This window comes from Heterocephalus glaber, unplaced genomic scaffold (genome assembly GCF_053883595.1).
Source record: "Heterocephalus glaber isolate CG9 unplaced genomic scaffold, H.glaber_assembly_v1.0 deba00001720, whole genome shotgun sequence".
Lineage (NCBI taxonomy): Eukaryota > Metazoa > Chordata > Mammalia > Rodentia > Bathyergidae > Heterocephalus > Heterocephalus glaber.
The window spans coordinates 2,622,017-2,633,813 of record NW_028258433.1 but is presented as its reverse complement, the minus strand read 5'-3'; the positions used below and the strand labels follow the sequence as shown (position 1 = coordinate 2,633,813).

The 11,797-nt window shown below is 41.0% G+C and overlaps 1 non-coding gene across 1 annotated transcript; it reads right to left on the bottom strand.

The window, feature by feature from the left end:
* Nucleotides 1-1,844: 1,844 nt before the first annotated feature.
* On the bottom strand, nucleotides 1,845-2,035 carry LOC147821683 (U2 spliceosomal RNA). Its single transcript, XR_015446701.1, has one exon. It is a non-coding gene; the product is annotated as a U2 spliceosomal RNA (small nuclear RNA).
* Between the last annotated feature and the right edge of the window lie 9,762 nt (nucleotides 2,036-11,797).

Sequence of the window (11,797 nt, the reverse complement as noted above, 5' to 3'; positions counted from 1 at the left end):
TATAAGGAAAGGGGGCTGCTCTACTGACAATACCCTTTGTTAAATGTTGGCAAGTCTAGCTGTGTAGAAAGGAATAGATCAAAAATGGGAAGTCCTAGGAGATACTGTGCCCTAAGTGGCCCTTGCTGCTGGGAGTACTTCCCAGCCATCCAAGCAAGGGTTGCCATTTTAGCAGATGAAAATACAAGATACCCAGATAAATTTGAATTTCAGATATGCAATAAGAATTTCTCTGTGCAATATTTGGAACATTCTTATACCAAATATTATTTTGTATCTCAAGTCAAATTAACTGAGCATATCATTTTTACCCAACGACCCTAAGCCAGGATCCTAAGCAGGTGACTTTGTATAGATAAATGGCAGAGAGGGTGGCACTAGCTGGTCAAAAGCCATTGTTTCAGAGGCTTGCTTCCTATTGTCAAGAGTGGGTTCCCTCCTCTGAATGACCAGAAGGAAGGAGACCTGTAGAAACTTCACTTGGTCTCTTCCCTGCATTTTGAAAAGTATTCAAAGTAAAGTATATATCAGGTCTATAACTGGTGGTATAAATTAGAGCACCAAAAACACACACAAAGAAATGTCTTTGGCTTCCAGTCATTGGATCCAAAGAGGAAATTCATCCAACCCAGTGACGGATTATTCAATGTGAAACGTAAGTTTTCATTCACAGTAGTACGTACTAAATGGGAGCACAGGGGGTCTTTCTACTTTTAACCTTTAGAAAAGGTCCCTATGTGTTTTTTTATCCAAGATTCCTAAAACAAATTGGTTCACCTGTAGTTACTGTTGCAATAGAGAAACCAATAGAAATATGGTCCATTCTCAGCACAAGAGTATTGGTTGGCCTTTGGACAGACACCATGTTTCTTTCTCTTTAGATTCAACATGATTTTAGCTTATTTTCTAGATATCTCCAGGAGCTGTAGGAGAACATCCTGGAAGTTTAGGGAATTTTGCCTCAGCCTTTCCTCCTACACTAATCACTTTACAAGTTTACATTAAAACCTTCATAAAGTGAAAAAAGACAAGAGTCCTAGAGGGATAAACCAACACCTTCCTGGGGTGGGCAAAGAACTGGGCATTAACCAGCACCATCCTGGCTGACATCTGATTCCCTATGTCCATACTAGGACCATATTCAAACATCACATCATGAAATACACTTGGCCATCATCACCCTCACTTCTCACATGTACGGCTTGTCATCATTCCCTGCTGATGTTCTGATTTCTATGCTTTCCTCTGTAATCCATGCTCCACCAACAACCTGAAAGGACTTTATTAAATGCCACTCACCTACTCCGTAAAATGACAGTCACCTTCCAGGGATACTGCAGAAACTTAAGCAAAGCCCAAACCCTTTTCCTCAGCCTACAAAGCAGGTGATCCACCCCACTGACCACATTTTCTTTCATTCTTCCCATAACATCCATTCTACTATACACACTGACTTATTTCTGCTTCTCAAAAACACCACTTCCATTCCTCCTCAGAGGCCTGCATTAGTTGATTCCTGGGCCTGGACAATTCATATTCAATGTGTTTGCCTTGCTGCTGCCTTTTGTCATTCAGGTAACAGTCTCAAAGTTTCCTTTCAGAAAAACTTTCCTGATCATGAAACCTAAAGGAAACTCCCTCTCCCTTACTTTCCCCATCTTATCACCATTTTATTTTTATCAAAGTACTTAGCACTACCTGATCATTTTTTCTTTATTTGTTTACTATCTCCAGAATAGAATGTAAACTCTTGTTCATCCTATTGACCAATAGCCTCAGTCTCTAGAACCAACATGTAGTACATAGTAGGCTGTCAAGGGACAAACAAACCTGATGAAGAAATCTTCAAGTTCATTATATCAGCTGGCACCCAATGCTAATGAAGACAGTATAGACACAGCTGTCAATAATAATAGTAAACATATAGCCAGGGCTTGCTACATGCCTAAGCACTGAACATATATCATTCACATGCAATTAGCCCCGTAAATTCTATAATATACACTTGATCTTAGCCAAAAGGCCGAGAAGCAATAGTAAATTCTATAATATAAAATCTAATTTCACAAATAAAAACATTCATAAAGAAGGATAAACAAGACATTTCTAGGTAAATGGATGCACTTTGAGACCATACTCAAGTGAATAAACAAGACACACATGTTTAAATATCACATTGTTTCTCTGGTGTGAGAAACCAAAAGTGGAAATAAGGAGCAAATGTATAATAGATACCGGGAAACAGGAAGAAAATGTTCCAATAGGAAGGGGAACAAGGAAGAGAGGAGGGGGTAGCAAGGAACGGAAAAGCAAAAAAGTATAAAAGGGAAAAATGGAAACAAAACTTTTGTACATAAAGAGGGGGAGAGGAGTTGAAGGGAGTGGGGATGGGGAAAAAAGAAGAATCAAGATACATTACGTACGGGTACAAATTCCCTAATTCCCTAGGATGAATGTGCTCATTAGGTTTGGATAAAATGGACCAATAAAATTAACTTTAAAAAAAAAATAAAGGAATTAAGCACAGATGGGAAAAACAAGTTGTCCTCAATCACATGGAGTGTGCAATGCAGTGAAGGTTTGCATAGAGGCAATCCAACTCTAAACTGACCAGTAAACTTCTTATGGCTTAGACAAAACATGTCCCACAGAAGGCCATATGTTCAGAAGTGAGGCTTTTGGAAGACGATTAGCTCATGGAGCACTAATCTCATCAATAGATGAATGCACTGATGAGTTCATAACTGCTGGGAGAGGGGCCTGGTTGGAGGAAGTAGCTCACTGAGGTCATGCTTTTGAAGGGTACAGCTTTCCTCTGGCTCTTTCCCTGATCTCTGCTTCTATGCCTGCCACGGCTCCTGAGAAGTTTTCCCCTGCCATGCCCTTCGGCCATGACATTTCTACCTTGGAGCCAGCCAACCGTGGCCTGAAACTTCTGAAACCACAAGCCAAAATAAACCTTGTTTCCTTTAAATTGTGTGTGTCAGATATTCTGTCCCAGCAACAGAAAACCTAACTGATAAAAAAACTGCACTCCTAATTACAAAACCATACCCCAATCCTGGCATTTGACAAAGTAGCCTGGGTTCAAGCTGGTTTCTGGAGGAGATTCTCTACGAGGCTTTTTATTATTTATGTTGCTTTGTTTTATATAACATTAGTTGACGTTTGGTCACCTATTCAGTGTTTGAAAGAAATATGATGAACTATGATTTGACAATAATCACAAGAGATACCAAGACAAAAGATGTAGGAGGCAAATGAAGCCTTCAATAAACCCCTGTCTTCTATGTACACCCACCTATTTATGTGTTATTCATTTAAAAGATTCTACATGAGCACCCTGCCCTGCAAGGCAATATTCTTGGCATATCTGTCCTCCAGGAGGTGGTGAGTGCTGTGAAGGGATGGATGAAAGATGGAGGTGGATTGTGAAGATGCCACTTTATAGGATGACATGGTGAGGGATGGCTTCTCCAAGGAGTTCCATGTAAGAGCCTGGCAACAGAGTGCTCTGAGCAGAAGGAACAGGTAGTGAGGCTCAAGGCACAGGGGGCATGGGATGCTGGGGTGTCCCATGGATGAGCAAAGAATGGCCCTAAGACAATGGAGTGGGGGAGGATTAAGGCAGAAGAGTGCATATGTGTATATTTTCTTTTTTATATGACCTCTTGCTTTCTGCGCTTTTTTTTTTTTGGTACCAGGAATCGAACTCAGAGCCTTGTGCTTGCCAGGCAGGCACAGCACCACTGAGCTAAATCCTTGACCCTTGCTTTCTGCTTTCTGCCATGAGTTGATGTAGCATGAAGCCTTCACTAGGTGCAGTTACCCGGTCTGGACATGCTTGGCAATGTAATATACATACAATATCCAGATTTAATATAATATAAAATACATAAAGGATTTACTAAGTAGAATTACAATGGCTAACTGCAGAATCAAGTATAGAAGAATGAAAAATGGCCATCTGGCCACTGAAGGTTTGGAGGATCCAGCCAAAAGTCAAAGGCCAGAAGCTCACTGCAGAGTCTGATGCAAGTCTTTGTTGGAAAGCCAAAGGGTCTATGTTGAAGATTGAAGAGTTTGTGCTGGAAGCCTTAAGGAACTAGAGACAAATGTCAAAAGGCAATGGCAAAGACTGGAGCTCCTCCAAAGAAGGAAAAGGAAAAACTTCCCCCTTTCTCTTTTTATTCCATCCAGCCAGGCTACAAGCCTATTAGTTGGTGCCATCCACAACTGGGGTGACTCTTCCCTCCTCAGTTTGTGGCCTGTCAGTTACTCACAGACACATCCAGAACTGTGCTCCACTAATCTGCAAGGCATTTTTTAATCTGTTTAAACTGATATCACAATTAACTATCACACCATTCTCTCCCCATTTTCTAACATTGCTCTAGTGAGGCAATCACAGAAGTGGTTCATTCATTGCAGTCTCTCCAGGGATGAGTCATTCTCCCCAGGCTAACACAAAGCCAGGGATTATAACTGATAACTTACTCTAAGCAATAAGTTGAATTGGATGTTGTTTAAGATGCAAAGATGGTTAACATGCAGTTCCTGTCCACATGAAGCTATGTACTACAGATAATACCTCATACACAAAACTTTTGCAATACCAAGACTCATGTCTACTATATTCATAGCACTCTGCTTGTTGCTAAAAAATATGAGAAAATGTAGGACCAATTCATTCCTCTTAAGGGATGTGCATTCTAGTTGGGGAGCCAGGAGTCAATTCAAAAGAAATATTTAGAGTAGAAATAAAGGCAAGTAGTTATAGTGCAGAGTGTAAATGTATTAGGTTTTTGAAGAGAGAGAAACTGCTCACATTAAAGTGCCTGAAATGCCTTCTTTGTTGTGGTTCACACATGAATGGTAATAGGAAGGTTCCAGGGAGGTTGGAGATTCCATAAGGGGATACAAATAAATTAGCATAAGACCATACCAACCTCGAGGAAGGGCTCCCTGAGCCCCTGGCGACCTTCTGACAGCAAGAGGAAGCTTTTCCTACATGTTCATCTTCATGATTAAGCTTCCACCAGGGCTAGAGGTGGACATGAAATTAGGGCCAACATGGAGCTAATACATCTTTGTGGCTTTTCCAATTCATTAGTTCCTAACTGTTACTTCCCCAGAAGTAACCAGATAAAAGGGGCTTTGCATTTGAAATGTTGAAACTTCAGAAAAATCAATTTCCGTACCAATTTCTCCCTCAATTCTGATATAGTAACATGAAATTCACACAGACGAGCATTATAGCAGGCAGTTCATGAGCACTAAATACAACCAAACCCTCACATCATGCTCAGCAAAGCCTGAAGACTCACAAGAATTCTTTAGAAAATGGGTGAATGAGCCTCAAAGAACAGGTATTTACTTATCTTAGTCCAAGATAGTATTTAAAGTATGTATATTTAATATGCATTTGTGTAATACACATATGTATTGCTAAATATATACACACATATACCTTTTGCTATAGAAATTACTGACAATTTTAAGATAAATGCAAATGAGCATGAAAGGAAAAAGAGAAACCATACATTTTCTTTTTTACTAATGATTATTATTATTATTATTGGTACTGGGGATGGAACTCAGGACCTTGTGCTTGTGAGGCAGGTGCCGGCACCACTGAGCTAAATCTCCGGCCCCTTTTTGTACTAATTCTTGAAATATTAGTCTATTAAAACTCGAGGTACCTCAGAAGCAAGACAGAAGGAAGTTATCTACTTCTATCTCCCCTCACTTTCGTTTTCAATTCAGTTTGCTTTAACTCTAGTAAAATATTTGGATTACCGATTCTGTCAACACCATGCCAAAGGAAAATGACCATTTTGCTTTGGCACAAATCATATGGGAGCAGGTTCATTTTTAGCAAAGACCACAGAGTTAGAAATTACCCACAAGCCATGAAGGCTTGTTTGAGCATTATCAGGAAAATTCCTTAAAGTCTTGGTTTTTTTTTAACAAACAAAGAAGAAAAAGACCTATGTTTATATTTTCACAGTGTAGAGCCATCTTGATCTCTTTGGGCCCAGTTTTAAAGAGAAAAATTTGAAAAAATGAATGATAAATACAATAGGTCACTTGGTTTCTTGGGAGTGTGATTTTTCTTACCTGACATGTTTTCCATAAATTAGGGCAGTGTTTCTGTGTTTTTAGATTAATAGACTCAGGTCAATATGTCTGTCTACAGAAGAAGAAGCAAAGTGTCCTTCTTGGGTCTCCATTAGGATGATGACTTATGAGGGCAGCTGTGGGAAAGGAGTAGGATTCCCAGGGAGCTGGTTTAGATAGTGCTATTGAAAGCCTTAAGAATCTAACAAAGGGGCCTGGGATTTAGCTCAGTGGTTCCAGCTCCTGCCTCGCAAATGCAAGGTCCCGAGCTCGATCCCCAGTACTCCCCCCGAAAAAGAATCTAACAAAAATCAGAGTCTGACCATACCCTTCCCCCTCAACTGGCTGAAATAACATGAGTGACAGATGTCCACACACACAATTCTAAGGGTAACTCAGGGTTTTCAAGCCCCCTCACTTCTGAACACCAGACCCTGATCCTTTATGTATCAGGTCCTACCTGTATAATCTGAGGCAAATACTTGCTTCCTCTAAGGCTCACTTTCCTCCTCTGTAAGCCAGGTGTATGATGATGGCACCTGGCTGCTATGGGCTGGATATCGTTTGTCCCTGAAAGGCTCATGTGCCGGAAGCTTAGTCCCTAATGTAATGGTTTTCAGAGGTGGTGAACCCTTTAAGAGGTGAGGCCTTGTGTGAAGTGGTTAGGTTGAGAGATGCACTTTCAGAATGGATTCATGCCTGTCTCTGGAAGTGGGTTAGGTCTTGTGGGACTGGATTAATTACTGCAAAAGCGGGTTGTTACAAAGGGAAGCAACTCCACATTCCATGTTTGGTCTTTTTATTCCTGCTGTTTGCTATTCTTGCACATGCTCCTTTTATGCAATGCCATTCCTCTTGTTGTGACACAAAATGAGGCCTTTACTGAAAGGGGTCAACTGATCTCACCTCCAGGCTGATGAGTCAAAATAAACCTCTTTGCTTTTTGAAGTATCCACCTTGAGTATTTTGCTATAGGGATTATAAATAAGACACTGGCTTATGCGTTTGTTTTGAAGATTAAAGAAGCGGATATATCTAAGCTCTTGGCACAATTTATGCCATCAGAAATGTTAGTTATTCCGAGGTAATTGGTAATTTTCCTGCATGGTTATGATTTCCTGGTTAGAAGAATAATATGAGTAATTTATAGCTGATCATATCAATTTAAAGGAACAATCCCTATTATAGGTTTTTTGGAGTTTTTTTTTTTTTTCCATTTTTCTTTTCCAGTACCAGGGATCAAACTCAGGACCTTATACTTCTGAGGCAGGTGCGATGCCACTGAGCTAAATCCCCGGACCCCTACTATAGGTTTTATGAAAAATATAGATTTACTTTTTTTACAGTGTCCATAATTTATCTTAAAATTGTTGGACACCAAGAATGGCATAATGAGTTTGGATTAGTTGAAACCTCATCTCTGGAGGCATTTAGTTGCTCTAATAGAAACATCACCATCCAGGGCAGTCAGCTGGTATTATATCAGAAAGAAATCACCTCTTCCAATCTCATCCATCACCTGAAGCTTTAACATAAGCATAGGTTGTGTCAGAAATGGGCTTTGATTAGTGAAATGAGAAACTTGCTAGTCAGTGTGATAAATACCAGAAGTAGGCTCTCAGTGATAAAATCCAAGGTGTATGCATAAAATATTGGCAAAGCGTTCCTCATCCAAGCTAAAGAAATACAGTGAGGCCCATGACTGTGCCCATAGGAATAGCATTGTGTTTTCACTCACAGACAAACCTGTAACCAGCCACTGATTCCGATTTCTGGTTGCATAATGTGTGAGCCTGTTCTAATAATTAGTCAATCAATAATTTATCAGTCAATCCTATGGGTTCTGTTTCTTTGGCAAACCCTGCCTACAACAGCATACAAAACACAAGGTAAAAATTCATGGTCACAATTATTATCAAGTGTCTAGAGATTCTTATTTCTTCTTAATATATGTGGCTTTCCAATGTCCTTTGGCTTCGATTTTCCATGAAGATCTATATAGAACTATAGATTGAAATTGCCCACTCTTAGGCTTTTGTAACTTACTTTGCCTTGTTTCTTATACCTGACTGCTTAATGTGCTCCATTACAATGTCACAGTGTGTGATAATGGCAGCAAAGAGGATGAAAGATGACTCAGAGAGAAGACTTTAGTTCAGTCACTCAGAGGCCCAGAGAGGCTGCTTCTTCAATATAAGAGATCTTCAGAGAACAACGACAAGCTGAGACCTCTGTGATTATTTATTTGTAACTCAAGGATATGAGAAAAAAAGATAAAGAAAAGCACTTGCAACAATTTTGCACGATAGTTTTGGTCAGGGAACAGAGAAGGAATGAGATGTTTTTTTATGTGACACATGTCAACCTTGTTTAAGCAATCTTACTAGGGCAGAGGGGACACAATGACCAAAGCAAATATCTCTGAGAATAACTTATTGTTGATTCTGTTAACTGTTGCCCTGCAGATCTGCTTTAGAGTGTAACCTTTCATTCCAGGAGCCTGAGAACTGTTGTTCCAAGGTCTCTTCCTTATCACATTCACTACAATTACTCCTTTGGCCAGAGTCTCTCCACAGTACAATGATGTTCTTTGAAAGCAGAAACCTTGGCCCTTTAGTCACAGTTGATGCTCAGCACCTGCAGGGTAGGAATGGAATTTGGATTTATTTGTATTGTAATTCTCCTCATCACCCAGGCTCAAAACTTAACATTCTCCTTTATTTTCCTGCTCCTTTCCTTGCCCTCCTCCAACCAATCATGCTTCCTATTTGTTATTCATTCACAATGTTATCTCTCCTATTCTAATGTCATCCCTCAGCCAACATCTTAGTCGGGGTGCCATCTTGTATTTACACCATGAAAACTGTCACCTCCTGTCTTAGTTACTAACTCATCGCTGAAACACAATAACCAACACCCACAGCTTAAAGGAGGAGAGGTTTATTTTGGCTCACAGTCTGTACAGATTTCAGTCCATAGTCAGCTGGCTCCAAGGCAAGGCAGCACGGAAGAGGGGCATGGCAGAGCAGAATTACTCATGGCATGGCAGCAGGAAGCAGAGAAAGAAATAGAGAGATCAAGAGAAGAGACAGAGATATATACCTTTCCAAGACACATCCCCAGTAGTTGCCTTTCTCCAAATAGGCTTCACCTCCCAAATCACATTTAGCATTAAACTCATTAGTAGACTAATCCCCTGATGAGTATCATACCCCCATGATCCAATCACCTCCCTAAATCCCCACCTATGAGTGCATGATGCTTTGAGTGACATCTAGATATAAACTATAACACCTCCCAACTACTATCTCCAACTGGATCCTTGTCTCCTGTTGTCTTAGTTACTTTCTCATTGCTGGAACAAAATACCTGACACTGACAAATTAAAGAAGGAAAGGTTTATTTTAGCTCACAGTTTATAGAAGTTTCAGACAATAGTCTGCTGGCTCCAAGGCACAGCAGCATGGCAGAGAGGCATGACAGAGAAACAGTCCATGGCATGGCAGGCAGAAGGCAGTAGCCTTCTTTCTTCTTTCCCTTTCATCCCATCTAAGCTACAACCCTATTGGTTGGTGCCACTCATAGCCAAGGTGGGCCTTCCCTTTATCCACGCCCAGAACTGTGATAAACCAATCAGTGAATTAATTATCACACACCCTAAATTCCGCTGCCTCTAAAAAGCCCTGCCTATGAGCTCATGAGACTTTGTGGGGACATCTAGATATGAGCCATAACATTTCCATCCCTGGCCCACAAAAGATTCGTGCACATCCCTTTATGCAAAACGCATTCAGTCAATCTTTAAGAGTTGCCAGAGTTCTAACAATGCTGAAAAGTCCAAATCCAAATTCTCCTCTGAGATTTAAGGCAAACTCTTAGCTACAAACCTCTGTAAAGATGAAAAGAAAGTTAAACACTTCCAAAATGCAATGGCACAAAGTAAACATTCCCATTCCAAGAGGCACAAATAGGGAGGTAGAAAGGAATGGAACCAAAGCAAGACAAAACTCCAGCAGGGCAAACATTAAATTTCATACGTCCATGTTCAACATCTGGTACAATCTGTGGCAAGATATGAACTCCAAAGAGCTTGGATGGCTCTGCTCCTATGCTACTTCTGGTGGTTGTAGCACTCATGGATTCTCTCTTGGGCTGGTTTTGGTGACTCCTTTCAACTTTCCTCAGATGATTCACATTACTGCCTTCTCCAACATTCTGGGGTCTCTACTGCATCTATGGCTTCCCACTCACAGCTTCACAAACTGCTCTCTCAGGCCTTCTGAAATCTGAGTGGAAACCTTCCTGATCCAACAACTCTTGCACTCTGTACACACCTAAAACCAGCACAACATGGATGATGCCAAGATGTGCCACCAACTGAAACAATAACCAGGATTCCTTCTCTCTTGGATGTAGGGGTCAAGTGCCTGGATTGCTGAGCACTATGAACCCAGTCCTAAGGAACAAATTCTCTATCCCACCACCATTCTGGAACATGGTGCCCTGGGGCTCTCTTCTCAAAGCAAAGTCTTTCATATTTGCAATTTTGAGGCTGCAATTGGTGTAGTCCTCCTGGTTCTTATGATGCCTTCAAATCATCTTTTCTACTGTCCAGTTCCAAAGTATTTGGCTTTTTTATGTTAATCATTTCAGCAACTGAGTTCTCCTCTGCTCCATCTTTGCAGACTATAACTTTACTGGAGCTTCCTTTCTGGCCAAACTCAAAAGTTTTAAAGTCACTCCATTGGGCTGTTTGCTCTTGTTTCTCAAGGTACAGCTGCCTAAAAGTCCCCAGTAGTAGCCAGGCCACCACCTCAACATTAGATTTCTTGGAAATTTCTTCCACCAGATTAGTTAGTCCACTGTTCTTAATCATAGTCTCCTGCAATTCCTCCAGACATGAGCAAAATGCAGACAAATTTTCAAACAAAGCATAGAACACATAGTCTGGAGCTCTACTTCCCAGCAGAAACCACTTGAGCCTGATCTTTACTGTCTGCATTGGACTCAACATTCTGGTCTTCTGAGTTCTTGCCAGAATCTCCCATCAGGCTCAGCTTAAAGTATTCTAGGACTCCTTCTCCAGCCTGCACCTCCAAACTCTTCAGACAAGCCAGTTCCAAAGGCTTCTGAACCACATGGTCAGGTATAGTCAGAGCAACAAGCCCAAGTCTGCTGGCTCCAAGGCAAGGCAGCATGGCAGAGGGGCATGGCAGAAGAGAAACAGTCATGGCATGGCTGGCAGAAGGCAACAGCTTTCCTTCTTCTTTCCCTTTTATTCCATCCAGGCTACAAGCCTATTGGTTGGTGCCATCCACAGCCAGGGTGGGCCTTCCTCTTATCCACACCCAGAACTACAATAAAACAATCAGCAGACTAATTTAGTTATCACACACCTTTAATCCATATTCACACAACCTAGACCCAGCCACCTTCCAAAAGCTCAAACTATGAGCTCATGAGGCTTTGGGAGAACATCTAGATAGAAAGCATAACAGCAGTCTAGCTAGGTTTTGTCTTCCAACCATCCTTTACAAAGCTTCCAAATTATTTCTATTAAAACCCTGCAAAGACACCAGGGATTTAGCTCAGTGGTTCCAGCACCTGCCTTGCAAGCACAAGGTCCTGAGTTCAATCCCTGGTACCCAAAAAAACAAAAAACAAAAACCCTGCATTG